Source organism: Hyla sarda, chromosome 4, assembly GCF_029499605.1.
Source record: "Hyla sarda isolate aHylSar1 chromosome 4, aHylSar1.hap1, whole genome shotgun sequence".
In the NCBI taxonomy this organism is placed as follows: domain Eukaryota; kingdom Metazoa; phylum Chordata; class Amphibia; order Anura; family Hylidae; genus Hyla; species Hyla sarda.
The window spans coordinates 368,655,697-368,674,728 of record NC_079192.1 but is presented as its reverse complement, the minus strand read 5'-3'; the positions used below and the strand labels follow the sequence as shown (position 1 = coordinate 368,674,728).

General features: G+C 44.1%; 1 protein-coding gene across 2 annotated transcripts in view; it reads right to left on the bottom strand.

The window, feature by feature from the left end:
- The window catches only part of ATP10B (ATPase phospholipid transporting 10B (putative)), a 479,113-nt gene that overhangs the window by 249,954 nt on the left and 210,127 nt on the right, over positions 1–19,032 (bottom strand). For both annotated transcript variants that reach the window (XM_056516674.1, XM_056516673.1), the window contains one exon: positions 14,493–14,536. The gene's annotated coding sequence lies outside the window, so the exon portion shown is untranslated. The remainder of the gene's footprint in view (positions 1–14,492; positions 14,537–19,032) is intronic.

Sequence of the window (19,032 nt, the reverse complement as noted above, 5' to 3'; positions counted from 1 at the left end):
GTTTCCCAACCAGGGTGTCTCCAGCTGTTGCAAAACTACAACTCCCAGCATTTTAGTTTTGCAATAGCTGGAGGCCCCCTGGTTGAGAAACATTAACATGGACAGTGATTTACAGCTCCCAGCAGATCTTTCTTACTTTTATTTGTATGGAATTGCTATATCTCTATTAGTTATCTACTTATTTTTCTTTAATCCTCACTTTTTCCTATTTTTGGATGACATTTTGGGGCTTCAGATCAAATTACCAGGTTTCCATAGAGTTATGGTCTAAACATACAATGATTTGGACATACAATGGTCGTCCTGGAACCAATTAATATTGTAACTTGAGGGACCACTGTCTTGTGGCATTGTATAGCATAGACAACAAATACAATTATTATTTGGCTGTGTGTGACACAGTTAGGCAAAATTTTGTATTTGTTCATGTTATGACTGTACACCTTTTGGGAGACTGATCACAAAAAAGTCCTCACATTGGGCCCCATCCAATCTAAATCCAGCCCCACTAGTTACTATTTTAGTATGGAGGGGAGTTCATATATAAGATAATACAAAATATTTCTGAGCAAGTATGGCTGTACCATCATTGCACTGCTAGTAGCAGGCTATATAGCCAAATGTTACTTCAACCTGGATTCATATCTAAAAGCAAAGCCGTATCCTGCTGCACTCGGAGATCCATTTCTTCCTAAGCAACATATTGTGTCTTTTATTTGCATTTACTTGGAAGCCTGTAGGTGTCACTGTAGCATTTCCAGTTCAGGAAAGAGTTTAGAAATGAGAAAAACTTTGTGTATATGTTAATAAAAGTACACTTGTGAGAATGTTCCAACACCTCGCGGTGTGAGCGCAAAAGTCGACTGAACTCCTTAACACCTTCTCTACCTGAATGCACTTATGCTCATACCCTATATGAAACCCCTATCAGCCTAATGAATTATGCATTCTTGGACCGAATGCTTTTTCAGTCTGCCCATCTTAAGAATTCCAGACACACATTGAAACTAATGGTAAGTGCACAAGTTATTTTATGCCTTTTGTGCACTTATTACGACCTATGTCCGTATGCATGCAATTATCTTATTGCAATTTGCATGCAGAACGTTTTACTATACAGAGGTAATATTGGCAAGGTGAACTTCTATGTGTTTACACAGCCATATTTCCATACAACGTTCACATAATTCAATGTGCACATGCTGTATGATAGCTTTAATCTCCCCCATAGATGTCAATGTAAACAAAATATAGATTTCCATCGGTGAGGCATTGGTGAGGCATCCAAAAATCGAGATAATGCAGAAGAAAATAGATGTGAAAACACAATAAAAACCTAACAAGATAAACTAGTGACAGAATCTGAGTGCAGACAAAACACCATCATGTTCTAAACAAAAACATCTTAGACTATACCTTACAATGATGACCATTGTAAGGTATAGTCTAAAATATGTATTTGTTTAGGACATGATGGCATTTTGTCTGCACTATTGGGTTTTAGGATTTTTTTTAACCCTTTTTATCTGTAAGGATTTCCTTACTCCAACCATCTTTGCGATCAATGGTCTTAAAGAGAATGTGTCACTTGGGTTCTTTTTTGCCAATTAGAACCATATACTGAAACATGTGCTTTTTTAATAGGCTTCTATTTTCTTATTGCATTTTTTTATATTTCATATTTGTACATTATTATGGGGGCAACCATATTGCTTGAGCCTCTGCTCTGTTCTGTTAAAGGGGTACTCCTTTACTTCAAAACTTAACCCCTCTCCACAGGATCGGGGATAAGCATCTGCAGATCTCCAGGGCCCTGGCTATCCCTGGCATGGAGCAGCATGTGCTCCATACATTCTTTATAGCAGTGCCAGAGATATCAGAGTACAGCACTAGTTTATATCCAGCAGTCCCATAGACCCATAGGGCCAGGGGCGGACATATCACTTGTTCAGCCGGTTCGGCTGCACAGGGGCCCAGCGTGTTAGGGGGCCCCCCTAGTAGCCCAGGTCACAGCCTGGGCCTCACAGTCTGGGCCCCTGCAGGGCCCCCTGCCAGTACTTCATACTAAATGCTGCAGCAACAGGTCCCGGACCTGCCGCTGACAGCAGTAATTTACCTCGGCCGGGCGAGAGGACAGGCCAGGGGCTGATGGGAACAGACGTGCCCCGCGCAGGCACGCACGTCTGTTCCAAGCCCCTGACGTCACGTGTCATGGCCTCTGACCCCGGCAGAAGCGACAGGAGCAGCAAACCCTCCCGCCTCACACGGCCGCATCGCTGAGCAGATAAGGTGAGGAGAGCGACGGTCGGGTGCAGGGCGGTGGGGGGAGGGGATTGTAATGATGATAAAGGGGACAGGAGGGGTGTTGAAGAGGTTGGTGGTGTAATGATAAGGAGGATTGGGGGTCTGGGAGAGCGTAGTGTTGATAAGGAGGACCAGAGGGGGGGGTCAGGGGGTAATGATTAGGGGGTTTAATGTTGATGAGAAGGACTGGGGGGGGGTGTCAGCTGTGTAATACTGATGAGGTGCTTAAGGTATATGGGATGATGAGGAGACTGAGGATGGAGTGCATGGGGTGATGAGGAGACTGAGGATGGAGTGCATGGGGTGATGAGGAGACTGAGGATGGAGTGCATGGGGTGATGAGAAGACTGAGGATGGAGTGCATGGGGTGATGAGGAGACTGAGGATGGAGTGCATGGGGTGATGAGGAGACTGAGGATGGAGTGCATGGGGTGATGAGGAGACTGAGGATGGAGTGCATGGGGTGATGAGGAGACTAAGGATGGAGTGCATGGGGTGATGAGGAGACTGAGGATGGAGTGCATGGGGTGATGAGGAGACTGAGGATGGAGTGCATGGGGTGATGAGGAGACTGAGGATGGAGTGCATGGGGTGATGAGGAGACTGAGGATGGAGTGCATGGGGTGATGAGGAGACTGAGGATGGAGTGCATGGGGTGATGAGGAGACTGAGGATGGAGTGCATGGGGTGATGAGGAGACTGAGGATGGAGTGCATGGGGTGATGAGGAGACTGAGGATGGAGTGCATGGGGTGATGAGGAGACTGAGGATGGAGTGCATGGGGTGATGAGGAGACTGAGGATGGAGTGCATGGGGTGATGAGGAGACTGAGGATGGAGTGCATGGGGTGATGAGGAGACTGAGGATGGAGTGCATGGGGTGATGAGGAGACTGAGGATGGGGTGTATGGGATGATGAGGAGACTGAGGATGGAGTGCAGGGGGTGATGAGGAGACTGAGGATGGAGTGCATGGGGTGATGAGGGAGCTGAGGATGGAGTGCATGGGGTAATGAGGAGACTGAGGATGGAGTGCATGGGGTGATGAGGAGACTGAGGATGGGGTGCGTGGGGTGTTTGGGGTGATGAGGAGACTGAGGATGGAGTGCGTGGGGTGATGAGGAGACTGAGGATGGGGTGCATGGGGTGATGAGGAGACTGAGGATGGAGTGCATGGGGTGATGAGGAGACTGAGGATAGAGTGCATGGGGTGATGAGGAGACTGAGGATGGAGTGCGTGGGGTGTATGGGGTGATGAGTAGACTGAGGATGGGGTGCGTGGGGTGTATGGGGTGATGAGGAGAATGAGGATGGGGTGATGAGGAGACTGAGGATGGAGTGCATGGGGTGATGAGGAGACTGAGGATGGAGTGCATGGGGTGATGAGGAGACTGAGTATGGAGTGCATGGGGTGATGAGGAGACTGAGGATGGAGTGCATGGGGTGATGAGGAGACTGAGGATGGAGTGCATGGGGTGTATGGGGTGATGAGGAGACTGAGGATGGAGTGCATGGGGTGATGAGGAGACTGAGGATGGAGTGCATGGGGTGATGAGGGGACTGAGGATGGAGTGCATGGGGTGATGAGGAGACTGAGGATGGAGTGCATGGGGTGATGAGGAGACTGAGGATGGAGTGCGTGGGGTGTATGGGATGATGAGGAGACTGAGGATGGGGTGATGAGGAGACTGAGGATGGAGTGCATGGGGTGATGAGGAGACTGAGGATGGAGTGCATGGGGTGATGAGGAGACTGAGGATGGAGTGCGTGGGGTGATGAGGAGACTGAGGATGGGGTGATGAGGAGACTGAGGATGGAGTGCATGGGGTGATGAGGAGACTGAGGATGGGGTGCGTGGGGTGTATGGGGTGATGAGGAGACTGAAGATGGGGTGTGTGGGGTGTATGGGGTGATGAGGAGACTGAGGATGGGGTGATGAGGAGACCGAGGATGGGTTGTGTGGGGTGTATGGGGTGATGAGACTGAAGATGGGGTGCGTGGGGTGTATGGGGGTGATGAGGAGACTGAGGATGGGGTATATGGGGGTGATGAGGAGACAGAGGATGGGTTGTGTGGGGTATATGGGGTGATGAGACTGAGGATGGGGTGCGTGGGGTGATGATTAGATTGAGAATGGGTTGTGTGGGGTGTATGGGGGGATGAGACTGAGGATGGGGTGCGTGGGGTGTATGGGGTGATGAGGAGACTGAGGATGGAGTGTATGGGGTGATGAGGAGACTGAGGATGGAGTGTATGGGGTGATTCAGTGGTGTATCGTGGTTGGCAGTATTATATTGATAGAGTACAGTGGTTGGCAGTATTATATTCAGGGGTACAGTGGTTGGCAGTATTATATTCAGGGGTACAGTATTTGGCAGTATTATATTCAGGGGTACAGTGGTTGGCAGTATTTAGGGAGTACAGTGGTTGGCAGTATTATATTCAGGGGTACAGTGGTTGGCAGTATTCAGGGGGTACAGTGGTTGGCAGTATTATATTCAGGGGTACAGTGGTTGGCAGTATTATATTCAGGGGTACAGTGGTTGGCAGTATTATATTCAGGGGTACAGTGGTTGGCAGTATTATATTCAGGGGTACAGTGGTTGGCATTATTATATTCAGGGGGTACAGTGGTTGGCAGTATTATATTCAGGGGTACAGTGGTTGGCAGTATTATATTCAGGGGGTACAGTGGTTGGCAGTATTATATTCAGGGGTACAGTGGTTGGCAGTATTCAGGGGTTACAGTGGTTGGCAGTATTATATTCAGGGGTACAGTGGTTGGCAGTATTATATTCAGGGGGTACAGTGGTTGGCAGTATTATATTCAGGGGGTACAGTGGTTGGCAGTATTCAGGGGGTACAGTGGTTGGCAGTATTATATTCAGGGGGTACAGTGGTTGGCAGTATTATATTCAGGGGGTACAGTGGTTGGCAGTATTCAGGGGGTACAGTGGTTGGCAGTATTATATTCAGGGGTACAGTGGTTGGCAGTATTCAGGGGGTACAGTGGTTGGCAGTATTATATTCAGGGGTACAGTGGTTGGCAGTATTATATTCAGGGGGTACAGTGGTTGGCAGTATTCAGGGGGTACAGTGGTTGGCAGTATTATATTCAGGGGTACAGTGGTTGGCAGTATTCAGGGGGTACAGTGGTTGGCAGTATTATATTCAGGGGTACAGTATTTGGCAAGGTTATAATGATTATTGTCATCATACAGAGGATGAGGATCTACTGACAATTTAAGGAACCAATGATGTCCAGGTGTCAGACTCTGCAGAGAAGATGGAAGAAGTCCTGGTGTCTGGACCAGAGGAAGAAGAAAAGTAAAGACAACAGAGAAGACGTCACTCAGGTCAGTGATATCATTGTGTATTTTCCTAACTGTCCCATCAGAGCTTTAGTCACTGATATCATTGTGTAGTCTCCTGACTGTCCCATCAGCTGTAGTCACTTCAGACATGATGGGAGTTGCAGCTTTCCAACATCTCGGGAGCCACTTGAACCAAGGTGATTGGTGGGGGTCCCATGAGTCAGACCCCCACCATAAAAATGGGCTGTTTATTTTAAAATGCCTGGGCCTATTTTTGGTCCCAGTCTGGCCCTGCCTGTAAGTCACTTCTATCATTAAGGATAAGAAGCCAAGGAACCAGGGGGTGCCAAGGGGTGTCGTCCTAAGTCCAGGGGTGCGAATGTAAAGGGGAGCACTGCCCTCTGCCTCCCAGCTAGATACGGGTCAGGCTGACCTGGGGGAGTACTCACTGGGCCGCACACTGAGAGGGACAGGGGCAACCCGGAGCCCACCTCAGGAGTCGTTCCATCCACCTGTGGTGGACAAGGCAAGTGGCGACACTACACGGGCGGGGTAAGTGGAGGCCCCCCCGGTGGGGTCTAGGTACATGAGGGGGCACAGTGCTGGGGGGGGGGCCCAGGCACATTCTTTGCACAGGGGCCCTCTGCTGTCTGTGTCCGCCCCTGCATAGGGCATAGTCCCATGGAGCATGTGCTGAGATGCAGCTCTATGCTTGGGGGTTGGACCCACCGTAAGTAGATGCTTTTAAGTTTTAAAGTACTGGAGTACCCCTTTAACAGCATTTAGAGGGATGCTGTATAGAATCCATATGGACATAACCACAATAGACTGAAGTTGACTCAGTGGCCTAGATTTACTAATGTTAGAAACATTGTGTTTTCACCTTTCCCCATTTATATTGACTTTCCATAGGTTTTAGCTTGATTTTGCACCTACTTAGACAATTCTGCTCAAACACAGTGGGCATGAATTCTGTATTTTCCATTTTCCAAACATATTATAGGTTTCCCTACAGATTCTGGTGCTTGCTTGCACTTTTCTGACCAACTTAAAATAGGAATGTTTTTGCAATAGGATTGTGATTGACACCGTTTGATGCAAAAGTAGTGCAAGAAGGAGTACAGTGTTGCATAGGAGAAAATGGGCAAATATACTAAACAGAAATCATACATATAAAAAAGCTAAGGGGATAAGGAACTAAAACCCCAATGTGATTTTTAAAACTAGAAAATCAATGACCCACTAGAATGATACTATTGAGTTCGCCATTGACCTTTATGGAACAGTTTTTTAGACATGTTCTGTGACCTGTGCAGATGTTATTGTACAGGGAGGGAGAGAAGGGTAGCTGTGGCCATCACGCCTTAATAATCACTTGATCCTACCTTATCTATTCACTGGTGTCGCCTTTCACTGTAATCATATCTGTGATAATGGGGAAACTAATGTATTAAGCGTTTTAGATATCTTTTCCACCTGTCAATACTGTTTTGAAATGGGTCTATAAAAAGAGGTAAGGTTATGGTCAGACACAAGCTCCAGACTGACTGCGGGACCTGAACAGACACCTCTCAGTTTGGGTCATACCATATACATTTGTGAAACTGACTTATAAGCTTTAAAATACAAAACATTTATTTAAAGATAATCTGACAGCTGTCCACCTGTACTAAACCCAATACACTAGGTTATAGTGTTGGCGAAGAGCTTTAAAATTAAGGGTCACTTTTTTTTTTTATGACGTGAGTGCAGAGTTCTGTTCTTTTATGCTGTTATTCATATTGTGCTCCAACATCCATTGCAGGCAGGCTGCCTCATCAATATTCACTCCCCGCCCATCCTCTTCTGTGATATGAGAGCTACCCCCTCCCCCCAGGCTCTCATATCACAGAAGGGGCTGGCAGGGGAGAAATTGATGAGGCTGGGGAGCTTGGCGAGCCAGCTCCCTGCCTTCGATGCGTGCTGGAAAAAACAGTCTAAATCCTTTGAGAAATATCCCCCATCATGTTCTAAAAATCCTCTAAACCAAAAGTCATACATATTTAGACCGACTTTCTGTGCAACAAATTTAGACAGGAAAAACTATTTCCCTTTGCTAAATCTCCCCCATCACATCCTATTGATCTAAGGTTCTACTTAAACTGGAAGAATCATAACTCACAGCAGCACTACGAAACCAAGCTAATGCGAAGCATCAAAATATCATAACTGTACGTCAACACGCCTGTTCATTGACTGTTACTCAAGTGTTTGACAAAAGCAATTAACTGCACCATTAACAAAGCAATAGTCTAAAATACATTAAAGTGAGTCATTCTTCTCACTGCCGATAAATGTTAACTCAAACAATCCGCACAGTAAAGCCATAAGCATTCATTATTTTACATCTATGGGGCTTAAAGGGGTTGGCTGGGAAACACTTTTTGATATCTATCAATAGGTCTAGTCAAGCTCTTTAACTTTATAATTTACAAGCATTATCCATAATGCAGAATATTCACATATTTACTGTACTCTGATCTAAGTGTGGTCTACAGAGGGCTCCATTTTGCAGACGTGACATCACCAGACCTATCATTGCAGGTTTGGCCTCCTCTCCGGGCTCATTACCTCAATGCGCTTCACAGACCCTCCTGTACTGGCACGGGTGCAATAGGTTCTCTTCTCTGGACACTGAAAGGGGGTAATCAGTGCATGCGTTGGCTGGGCAGAGGATCACTTCCAATGTATATCTGTATCTACAATAGAAACTGTGCTATTGGGGGGGGGGGGGGGAGGGGGACTAACAGAAACAAAAACTAAAAATTTAATTACAGTGGGTTTGCTAATGGCAAATTGCAAGGATCAGGATAATCCACATGTAGGTATTAGAAATCCTGGCACTCAAAGTTTCTTCAGAAGCTTTAGGTTTCTTCAGAGATAAACTGCATACACTTTAAACAGCACTCATTCCGTCCCTTAATGGCCTTTGCCAACTGCAGTTGACAAAAGCCATTACGAGCTGGAACATGTGCTGTTTAAAGTGTAGGCAGTTGATGTCTGAATAAATCTAAAGCTTCTGAAGAAACTTTGGAGTGCCATGATTTCTATTAACTACACTTGAACTTTATAATAGGACTATGAACAATGCTTATAGCTGTGTGCCACTCAGGAGCCTGGGAATGTTAGAGGAGACATTCTAACCAAGCTTTTCCAGGTTCCTAGAAAGGCATTTCTGATTATTGCTGTGATATCAGATTGACACACACAGCTATAAGCAGATATGCCATTCTGGAGCCTAGGAAAGCGTGTCAGATGAAACCACCAGAAAAATAATTTCAAAAATTCAACATTCAAGAACTTAAAAGTGCTCCTGTCATTTAACAAAAAACGTTTAACATGTGACAGAGACACATCAATAGTCTTGATCGGCAGGTGTCTGGTTGATCTTTGAAAGGTGCTGTTACGGCGAGCGCTCCGGGTCCCTGCTCCTTCCCAGAGCGCTCGCGGCGTTCACCTCCTTGCAGCACCCCGGTCAGACCCGCTGACCGGGAGCGCTGCACTAATGTCACCGGCGGGGATGCGATCCGCGTAGCGGGACACGCCCGCCTGCGGCTCGCATCCCAATCTCCTCACCTGCCCCGTCCTCCGTCTGCTCAGTCCCGGCGCGCGGCCCTGCTTCCTAGGGCGCGCGCGCGCCGGCTCTCTGAGATTTAAAGGGCCAGTGCGCCATTGATTGGCGCCTGGCCCAATCAGTACCGGCACCTGTGCCCTCCTTATAAAAACCCACTTCCCCTTCCTGTCATCGCCGGATCTTGTTGCTTAGTGCCCAGTGAAAGCGTTTTGTGCGTTTCCAAGCCTGTGTTCCAGACCTTCTGCTGTTGCCCCTGACTACGACCCTTGCTGCCTGCCCTGACCTTCTGCTACGTCTGACCTTGCTCTTGCCTTGTCCTTCTGTACTGCGCCTGTTTCAGCTGTCAGCTGGGGTTGAGTCGCTATTGGGTGGAACGACCTGGGGGTTACCTGCCGCTGCAAGTCCATCCCGCTTTGCGGTGGGCTCTGGTGAAAACCAGTAACCCTTTAGACTCCGTTCCCCTGGTACGGCCCACGTCATCACCCCACTGACACAGAGGATCCACCACCAGTGTCCTCGTTGCATACCTATCCGGATCCTGACAGGTGCAAAGAGGATTTATGTTGGAGCCAATCTTTTGCAGTGAGCCAAGGTGGGAAATACATTGCTGCACACTTCTCCTGGCTCCTGCATACCAATTCTATTCCACTGCACCAGTGCCATTAGCAACAGTATAGACGTTGTATGCCTTGTAGACATTAATAGACTGTTTTCCTATATTGTCTGCTCTATTCAATATGGACTTAGAGATTGTGAGCATTAATGATATTGCAATATTGCCTGCTGACGCACTGTGTGTATATGATCGACACATTACTGCTGATGGCTAATAGCACATATGTTAACACATATTTAGCATCAGCCCATCATGCCAGTATAGGACTTCCAATGCAGTACTCAAGGGAATAAATATTTGAATTGTTGCATACAAATTAGAGAGTTGAAGTTTCCTATATGTTATCCTACCAGTGAATTGATACATTTAGGAGACCAGCAATTTAGCCAAAAGCTATTGTTCCTGATGCCCCTCATACATAAAACATGTTCAGCCAAAAATGCAAAGTTTATGAATGGATAAAGAGGAATGAACTGCTGCCAGATCCTCCTGTTCATCCAGGGCATAAACAAAAGGATGGGGTGGTTAATACCCAACATGCCCAATCCTTTTCTCCTTCAACATATGTCTTAGGCTAAGTTTTTCTGGCAGTTTTTGGATCCATAAGGGAGGAGAAGTGTAAGTCCTTCCTTTATATGTCCTATTCCGTTTGAATACATTTCTGACTTTGACTCAAAAACTGCAGTGGCAGTATTCCAAAAACTGCCAGAAAAAAATTATGGGGAAAATGATGGAGGCCCCAATAAACATTCAATGGTTGGGCTCACACATGTATAATGTGTATGGACAGTTTAAAAGACAATCACATTTCTGCAGATGCAATGCATTCAGAGTGTCTTACTTTTTTTTCACATTTTGTTAGGTAGCAGCCTTGTGCAAAAATACCCCATAATGACAAACGAGCGATTAGGTGACTGGAGACACAGGAATGATTCCAGCACTGGACGAATAATTGCAGGGAAGCAGCAGTTATAAAAGCCAGATAGGTTTATTCAACAAAGACGCAACGTGTTTCGCTGCGCATGCGCAGCATGCTCAGGCATGTCAGGCAGGGAAATCACTCAGATTATATACCCGTAGAAATTAACTCTTTACAATACTACCAATGCTATAATAAAACCAGTATAATAATGACAAATGAAAGAAAAATGAAAAACAAATTGTGAAAAGTGAGAGGAGTCCAAAGACTATTTTAAATGCATTATGTATCATAAAAAATAGCCATCAATAAGAGTCCCCAACTTTAGGAGACTTTTTTTTTTTTGCTTCAAAAAGTTCATGCATACAACCATAGTACGGTTTTGCACAACCACATAAGTCATAATGTAGTCCAATACCACTCCAAACTCCACGGAGGATAATAGGCACTGCCAGTAAGGTGATCCAGGGGTGATAAAAAAAACAACCGTATTTTATTAAAACATGCTATGCGTTCCGAAACCGGACCAGTTTCTTCTTCAGGCATGACAGAAATCACTCAATGCTCAAAATAAATACCCACAATTCCAATCACATGACCAGAAATTACATAAAAATACACACATTTTACAAAATATATAAAAAAAAAAAAACAACAAACATAAAAAATATACTTATAATATTAGATCAAACAGTAGTCCATTCTATAACTTCATTAAGCCCTTCCAATATGATTCTCTGTTGATCAGGGCTTGAAAACGGTTGTTAATATCAAGAGGTATAGTTTCAATGATGGCCAAGTGTAACACACTAACGTCTCCTCCATGCTTTAGACCAGGGGTCCTCAAACTTTTAAAACAGGGGGCCAGTTCACTGTCCCTCACACCGTTGGAGGGCTGGACTATAGTTAAAAAAAAAAAAAAAACTATGAACAAATTCCTATGCACACATATATCTTATTAGTGGACTACCCCTTTAAGTATGAAGCACAGTTCCCCCTACATTAGGTTGGCAGTATAGATCCCCCCCACATTAGGTTGGCAGCATAGATCCCCCCACATTAGGTTGGCAGTATAGTTCCCTTACATTAGGTTGTAGTCCCCCCACATTAGGGTTGGCAGTATAGTTCCCCCCACATTAGGGTTGGCAGTATAGTTCCCCCCACATTAGGTTGGCAGTATAGTTACCCCCACATTAGGTTGGCAATATAGTTACCCCCACATTAGGTTGGCAATATAGTTACCCCCACATTAGGTTGGCAATATAGTTACCCCCACATTAGGTTGGCAGTATAGTTCCCCCCACATTAGTCTGGCAGTATAGTTCCCCCACATTAGGTTGGCAGTATAGTTCCCCCCACATTAGGTTGGCAGTATAGTTCCCCCCACATTAGGTTGGCAGTATAGTTCCCCCCACATTAGGTTGTAGTTCCTCCACATTAGGTTGTAGTTCCCCCACATTTAGTTGGCAGTATAGTTCCCCCCCACATTAGGCTGGCAGTACGTTCCCCACAGACATACAGCCTCCAACCACACAGTGTATGGCTGGAGGCGATATGCCTGTGTTTTCATGCCCCACTTGCGTGTTCGGACCACCGCTCCTCCGGTACGGCCATAACAGTAGGTCCTGGGACTGGAGGAGCAGTGGTCGGAACACCGAAGCTGACATGCCGCTAGTAACACCTACCAAGCTGGCCAGCGCACGTCCTGCTTGTTGCTCCACTCCCCGTTGCTATGCTTGTACGCACGGGACCTCAGTGACATCCCTGTGTGCGCTACCTCCCATTGGTCTTGCATTTTTAAAGTAAACGCGGGGCCACAGAGAGTTAACAGAGGCATCCCTGTGTCCCGAAAACATCTTTTGGGACACAGGGACGTCCTTAGGCAGTAGCGGCAAAAACATCCAGCGGGCCGGAAAAATGTCCTCAGCGGACCGCATGTGGCTGTAGTTTGAGGACTCCTGCTTTAGACAAACATGGCGAGATAAGGGCGGTAATATTGTTCTTATGGATACCTCAAATTATGTGGATATGGTTGACAGTCTAAGGCAGGACAACAGTACATATAAAATCATACAGAAAGATCCTACCAAATTTTTTTCTGGAAGAGCTCAAATTAATACTAGAAAATGCTGGTGAACAATTGGTGAAAGGAAGATGAATATAAGTTCATCAATAATGCACACCCTGTTATTTCTACATTCTAGGAGTTACCCAAAATCCACAAGGGAATGGATCCAATAAAATGACACCCAATGGTGTCTGGCAATGACAACTTGACACAAGGAGACAGTATATATATATATATAGATAACATCTTAGCACGGTTTATATCTTCCCTCCCCTCTTATTTGAAAGACACTAAGGACAACGTTAATAAGATTAATGACCTCACTGTCACTGACACTACTAACCTTATGAGTTTGGATGTGGAAACCCTCTATAGTAGTATAGATCACCAGTTGGGAATCACTGCAATGGACACTTTTCTTAATACATGTAGCAGAACTTTTGAGAAGCACAATAACTATCACATCCCTGCTCACTTTCATACTCACGCATAATTTCTTTCTTTTTGGGGTACCCTTTATCAACAAATAAAGGGTACCGCTTTGGGGACCACTTGTGCACCTACGTTTGCAAATTTATTTCTTGGGTGGTGGGAACGCACTTTTGTTTTTGGGGATGAATTTTTTTCACAATACACGGAGCACATTTCTTTTTGGGGAGATACATTGATGATATTTACATTTTTTGGGATGGGGACACTGGTGATTAATTCTTGAAATAAAACAAACTTAATGAAAACCACATTGGCATGACGTTTACTGCAGAAGGAGGAGGTAAATCTATCAATTTTTTTGATTTATCCATATATATAGATGAAAATCTGATGGTCTAAACCAATATATACAGGAAGCCCACATCGACCAACAGTCTGCATCATTGGAGCAGTTGGCATCCCAATGCCTTAAAACTAGGTATTCCAATAGTGCAATATCTTAGAGCAAGGAGATTGCTCTAATTATATCAATTTCAAGAGGGAAAGTGACAATCTAATGGCTCGCTTTGTGCAAAGGGATTACCCTAAAAAATACATGCAAAAGTTTTTTTTTTTTAGAGCAGCCAATTCTAACAGGTCCGAATTATTAAGTTCTAATCAATCCATGACCAATGCATCGAAGAAAGTCATTAGATGCATTGGCACTTATGATGAATATGCTCACAAAGTCACACAAATTCTGAGAACACACTGGCATATTCTAAAATCAGATCCAGAATTACATGAGACACTAGGTAGAGGTCCTAATATAACATAAAGGAGAGGGGCTAACCTCCGTGACCTATTGGTGCACAGTCACCATAAAGAAGAAGCCCAACAGAGTGATACTTGGTTACCCAAACCACCTAATGGATCATATCCTTGTGGGCATTTTGCCTCTTGCAAATATATGCCAAAAACAAAGGTTTTCACCAATTCATTAGATGGTAGCAAGTATGAGATTAGACAATATATGAAATGAAGCAGTAAAAATTTAATTTATGTGGCAATGTGTCCATGTCAACTCACATATATAGGAAAAACAATACAAGAGCTCAGAAATTGATAATATATCCATTATTTTATTATTTCTGCGTCTAATTTCTGCCATATCTATGGGTAAGTTTTGTGGGTTTATAAATAAAATATTACACCTTAAGAAATATAAGACTACAGAGATAAAACTTACCGAGTTGTCTGGTGACGGAGGTGTATATGGAGGAATTTGGTTATCTGCAAATAAAACATCTATATTAGAATGAAGCAATTACTATCACTGAGGATTGAAACTCATATAGAGGAAGCTAATGTGGAACAGATGTGAATACATATAATTTGCAATAGCCAATCGAGACAAGCCTGATAACTATTTAATAGGAATGATCTGAATATAGTTCAAGTAGAAGTCATAACAATAGCTATCTAAAAGGAATGATCTGAATATAGTTTAAAGGGGTACTCCGGTGCTTAGACATCTTATCCCCTATGCAAATGATAGGGGATAGGATGCCTGATCGCGGGAGTCTCGCTCCTGGGGACCCCGGTGATCTTGCATGCGGCACCCCGTCTGTAATCAGTCCCCGGAGCATGTTCGCTCCGGGACTGATTACCGGCGACTGCAGGGCGGGCGGCTTGTGACGTCACGCCCCCGTGTGATGTCATGCTCCGCCCCTCAATGCAAGCCTACGGGAGGGGGCGTGATAGCTGTCACGCCCCCTCCCGTAGGCTTGCATTGAGGGGCGGAGCGTGACATAACACGGGGGCAGGGCGTGACGCATGCTGCCCGCCCTGTAGTCGCCGGTAATCAGTCCCGGAGCGAACACGCTCCGGGGACTGATTACAAACGAGGTGCTGCGTGCAAGATCACGGGGGTCCCCAGCGGCGGGACTCCCGCGATCAGGCATCTTATCCCCTATCCTTTGGATAGTGGATAAGATGTCTAAGCACCGGAGAACCCCTTTAAGAAGAAGCTTCATGAGTCAAATAGTATGAGACATTCTGATACAAACGAGTTACGGTTAAACATTACAATAGTTTACCCCTGAGTCCCATGCGATATGTGAAGAAATTATACATGAGATAATTATGCGAAGAAACGACATGAGACAAATGGTTTGAGTATAACATCATAACCATCTATCACTGAAGTTCCGTGCGATATGCGAATAAATGATAGCTTCTAATCTCTGGACATAAATGGAACAAAGAAACTAGGGAGATCTTGTCTGATCTAATGCAGAAGTATCAGGATATAGGAACTAGACTTACCTTGAGGCTTCTTAGATGAAGAAACATCAAGGCATGTGAAGATGCTAGAGGAATGGCAAATCTTCTAAGTTCCATGACATGCGCACAACGTGAGATCTAGAATCTTTCCACCATGCGCGCAAGTGTACCGGTTCATGGTATAAATATATCAAGAATTTTTGATCCAAAAACATGCGCGCAAACGTATTAGATCATGGAACAAATACATTCTAAGTCCCAGAGCATGCGCAGAAGCATGCACACAAGTGTGATCAAGAATCCGGACACATGCGCAGTAATACATTGGTTCACGGAATAAACATCATTTAAGTTTTCAAGCATGCGCGGGATCCTACAAGACTAAGAGTAGAGGACTCTGATTGGCTAATACACAAATGGGATGCGACGCAGAACCGAGGCCATATAAGAGCCAGCAGATGCAAATGCCTGCATCAGCCTCCTTGACAAGGCCGATTCAATCGGCAAAACGTCGGAGAGGCTAACTATGCTATTTTAATCAGCAGTGTTATTCTGACACTTACACTGGGGCATATGCCAAAAGACAATACATATATCTCCCCTCCATGACCGCCACAAAGAAGCAGGTTGGCGCATGGCATGTCAGATGAATAAAGGGGAGTGATGCAGTTTCTAATCTATCCATCAGTGCGAAGGCACAATATCGGAAGCACATTAAGGCCCTCATTTACTAAAAGTGGAGTGTTTATTGTGGAGTGTTTTCTATATCACTCCATTTTTTTCCAGGCTTATTTATTAATCTGTCGCACGTCTGTTATTTTTGTGTCGCACGTGTTTTTTGTGTCGCACTAGTCAATTGTGTCGCACAAACTCCAAACATGTTACACAAACTTTTTTTTGGACCTTAGACCATTTATAAATAAAAATTTATTTGTGTGAGTCAAAAAGTTTTGGACTAGTTTGTTTATAAACAGTTTCATTAATTAAAATGATGCAAGTGTTATAATGTAAAAAAAAAAAAAAAAATTATCACCCAAACATTAAATACTTATTCATAAAAGTGTTTAACTGTACAAAATGTTTTCCGGTTATAAACCAAGTTACTTTCACACAAAACACAATGGTAAACGGTCCCTTGTTAGAAACCACTCAATTTTTGGAATTTCACTCTGCCTCTTGGCTGCCGGTTATTGTGTGAGGCAAACTCACACTTTTTCTCGAGTGATTTTGGAAGTACTCCGAGTATTTTTAGTTTTTTTGTTGGTAAAACGCTCATCTTTGCATAAAACACGCCCATTTCAGAATGAAAAAAAAAAACTGAGTGTTTTCCAAAATGTCAGTTGTGCGACTAAAATTTGGTCGCATAATTAGTCGCACAGACGTTGCGACTAAAATTTAGGCGCAATAACCAAGGAAAAGTGTCGGCTGGACTTTAGTAAATGAGGGTCTATGTTTTTAAATAAGTTTGCACAATCTATTTGATTGAATACTCTACGGAGTCTAATAAACTTTATTTTAAATTCAGTAGGGGGATCCTTAGTTTGGGGCTTTGTCCTGAGGGTTTATCCCTTAGGTTTGTGTCAATACAAACATGGCGAGAGACACTGTGTTTCATAAAGGAATTCAGTATATTGGATTCTTTTAAGAAACACAGTGTCTGTTTGTTTAAAGCAGTGTGGTATTGGAATCTATTATCCACGCTTGGGAGTGTGAGGAGGAATGTGCCGCAGCCTTAAATGACTAAGAGCATATACGTGTTGTGCCGGAATTTGCACAACCGTTTTAGGCGAGTTGATCCTTGGCTCGCTTACTTAAAATTTTTATGCTGAAGGTGTCACACTAGGGACGCGTCTGTCTTTTGTATTTTAGTATAAGTCATAATGTGGCACCCATAGAAGTGCCTACAGTTCGAGAGTATGCCTCAGTTTACCTTGATAAAGTTTCCTTGTACACAAAACCTATAGATCTAAATAATACAGCATTGGCAAACAAGGGAAAGTGGAACGGTCCTATGGCTTATGTTGGTCTAAAACGGGTAGCTGAAGTAGTAAGCATGTTTTGTACCACCTTGTCCTGAGAAATGGGGACAATAGGCAAAACAGGAAGACCACTCTATTTAGATTTTTGCACTGGGATCATATGAAAACAGTGGGGAAGATAAAACACTGTGCACAACAAATCTAACACAATTTGTGCTGAAAACTAACTTACCTGACTTGTACCATATAATATGTGTTTTTGTGACACTTTTGTGCCATGCCTGATAAGGAAACATGGCTAAATGGATGGTAGGTAAGTCTACTAATAAATGGTGGAAACAGGGACTTGACCGTTTACAGATGTCCATGAGTTTCAAACATAAGTTTACAATTAGAGAGAGACAATTAGACAGATTTTATTTATTTATCTGCCATAGTACATCCATACTTCCATGATAAAAACAGATTCATAAAGATATTTGGGCTGTTTTCCCCTATGGACAGTCTCCAGTAGCTTCAATACGTATTAAGTGCCGCTTTGTGCGAGGATGGGCATTTTCATGATGAAAAGATAAAATCTTTTATCCTAACCTTTCCCCTTCATACTTGGCTACTGTATATTGTTCTTTTTCCTATACTATACTTTTTCTTCTAAACATTTTAAAAGTTTCCTTTTTCTGTTTTGCTGCAAATTTATCTTGGGATTTTCATTGACCTTCAAGGTGAAGCTGTTTTCTGTAAATGTACTTCTCTATGACAACTTTCACAGTCAGGTGGGTTTATTCTGAAATTAATTAAATCCTTTTGTCTATTGTAGAGATTTAATTACTTATGTGGCACCATGAAAGAGGAGAAAAAGGGTTTACAAATCTGATGTATATTATAAAGTTATATACATAACTATGCAAATGTAAGTGCTGTTGGTAGAAAGCCTACTACTAGTTATGGCTGTAGAATAACCCACTCACAGACTCTAAAAAATCCTGCTTGTACACAGACTAAAGTTGCCAAAACCCTTTGCAGGTTTGGCAGACTCTCTAAAGTGTATGGCAGTCTCCTGACTCTCCTTCAACAGAAGAGGTCAGTAGAAAGGATGGTCGGGTGTGTTGGATTATTACCTTGGTCGGGTGTGTTGGATTATTACCTATTGTTCTGGTAGAGAGAGAAGCCCCCACCGAGAGCTGCAGATGACCCCTCCCCATAGAGCAAACATGAAAGTTCTGCGGTGTCAAACATTCATGAGTTTGGGAAGGTTGGGAATTACAGTTTAAAAAGGGGTACTCCACTGGCCAGCATTTGGAACTAAATGTTCTGAACTCTTTTTTCGCGCTGCGGGGGTCGACCATGTCGCCTCGTGATATCACGGCAATTCCACAATCAATGAAAGTCTATGGGAGGGGGTGTGACAATAGTCACGCTCCCTCCCATAGACTTGCATTGAGGGAGTGTGGCCGACCCCGGCAGTGCAAAAACAGTGTTCGGAACTAAATGTTGGCGGTGGATACCCCTTTAACTGCATGATGA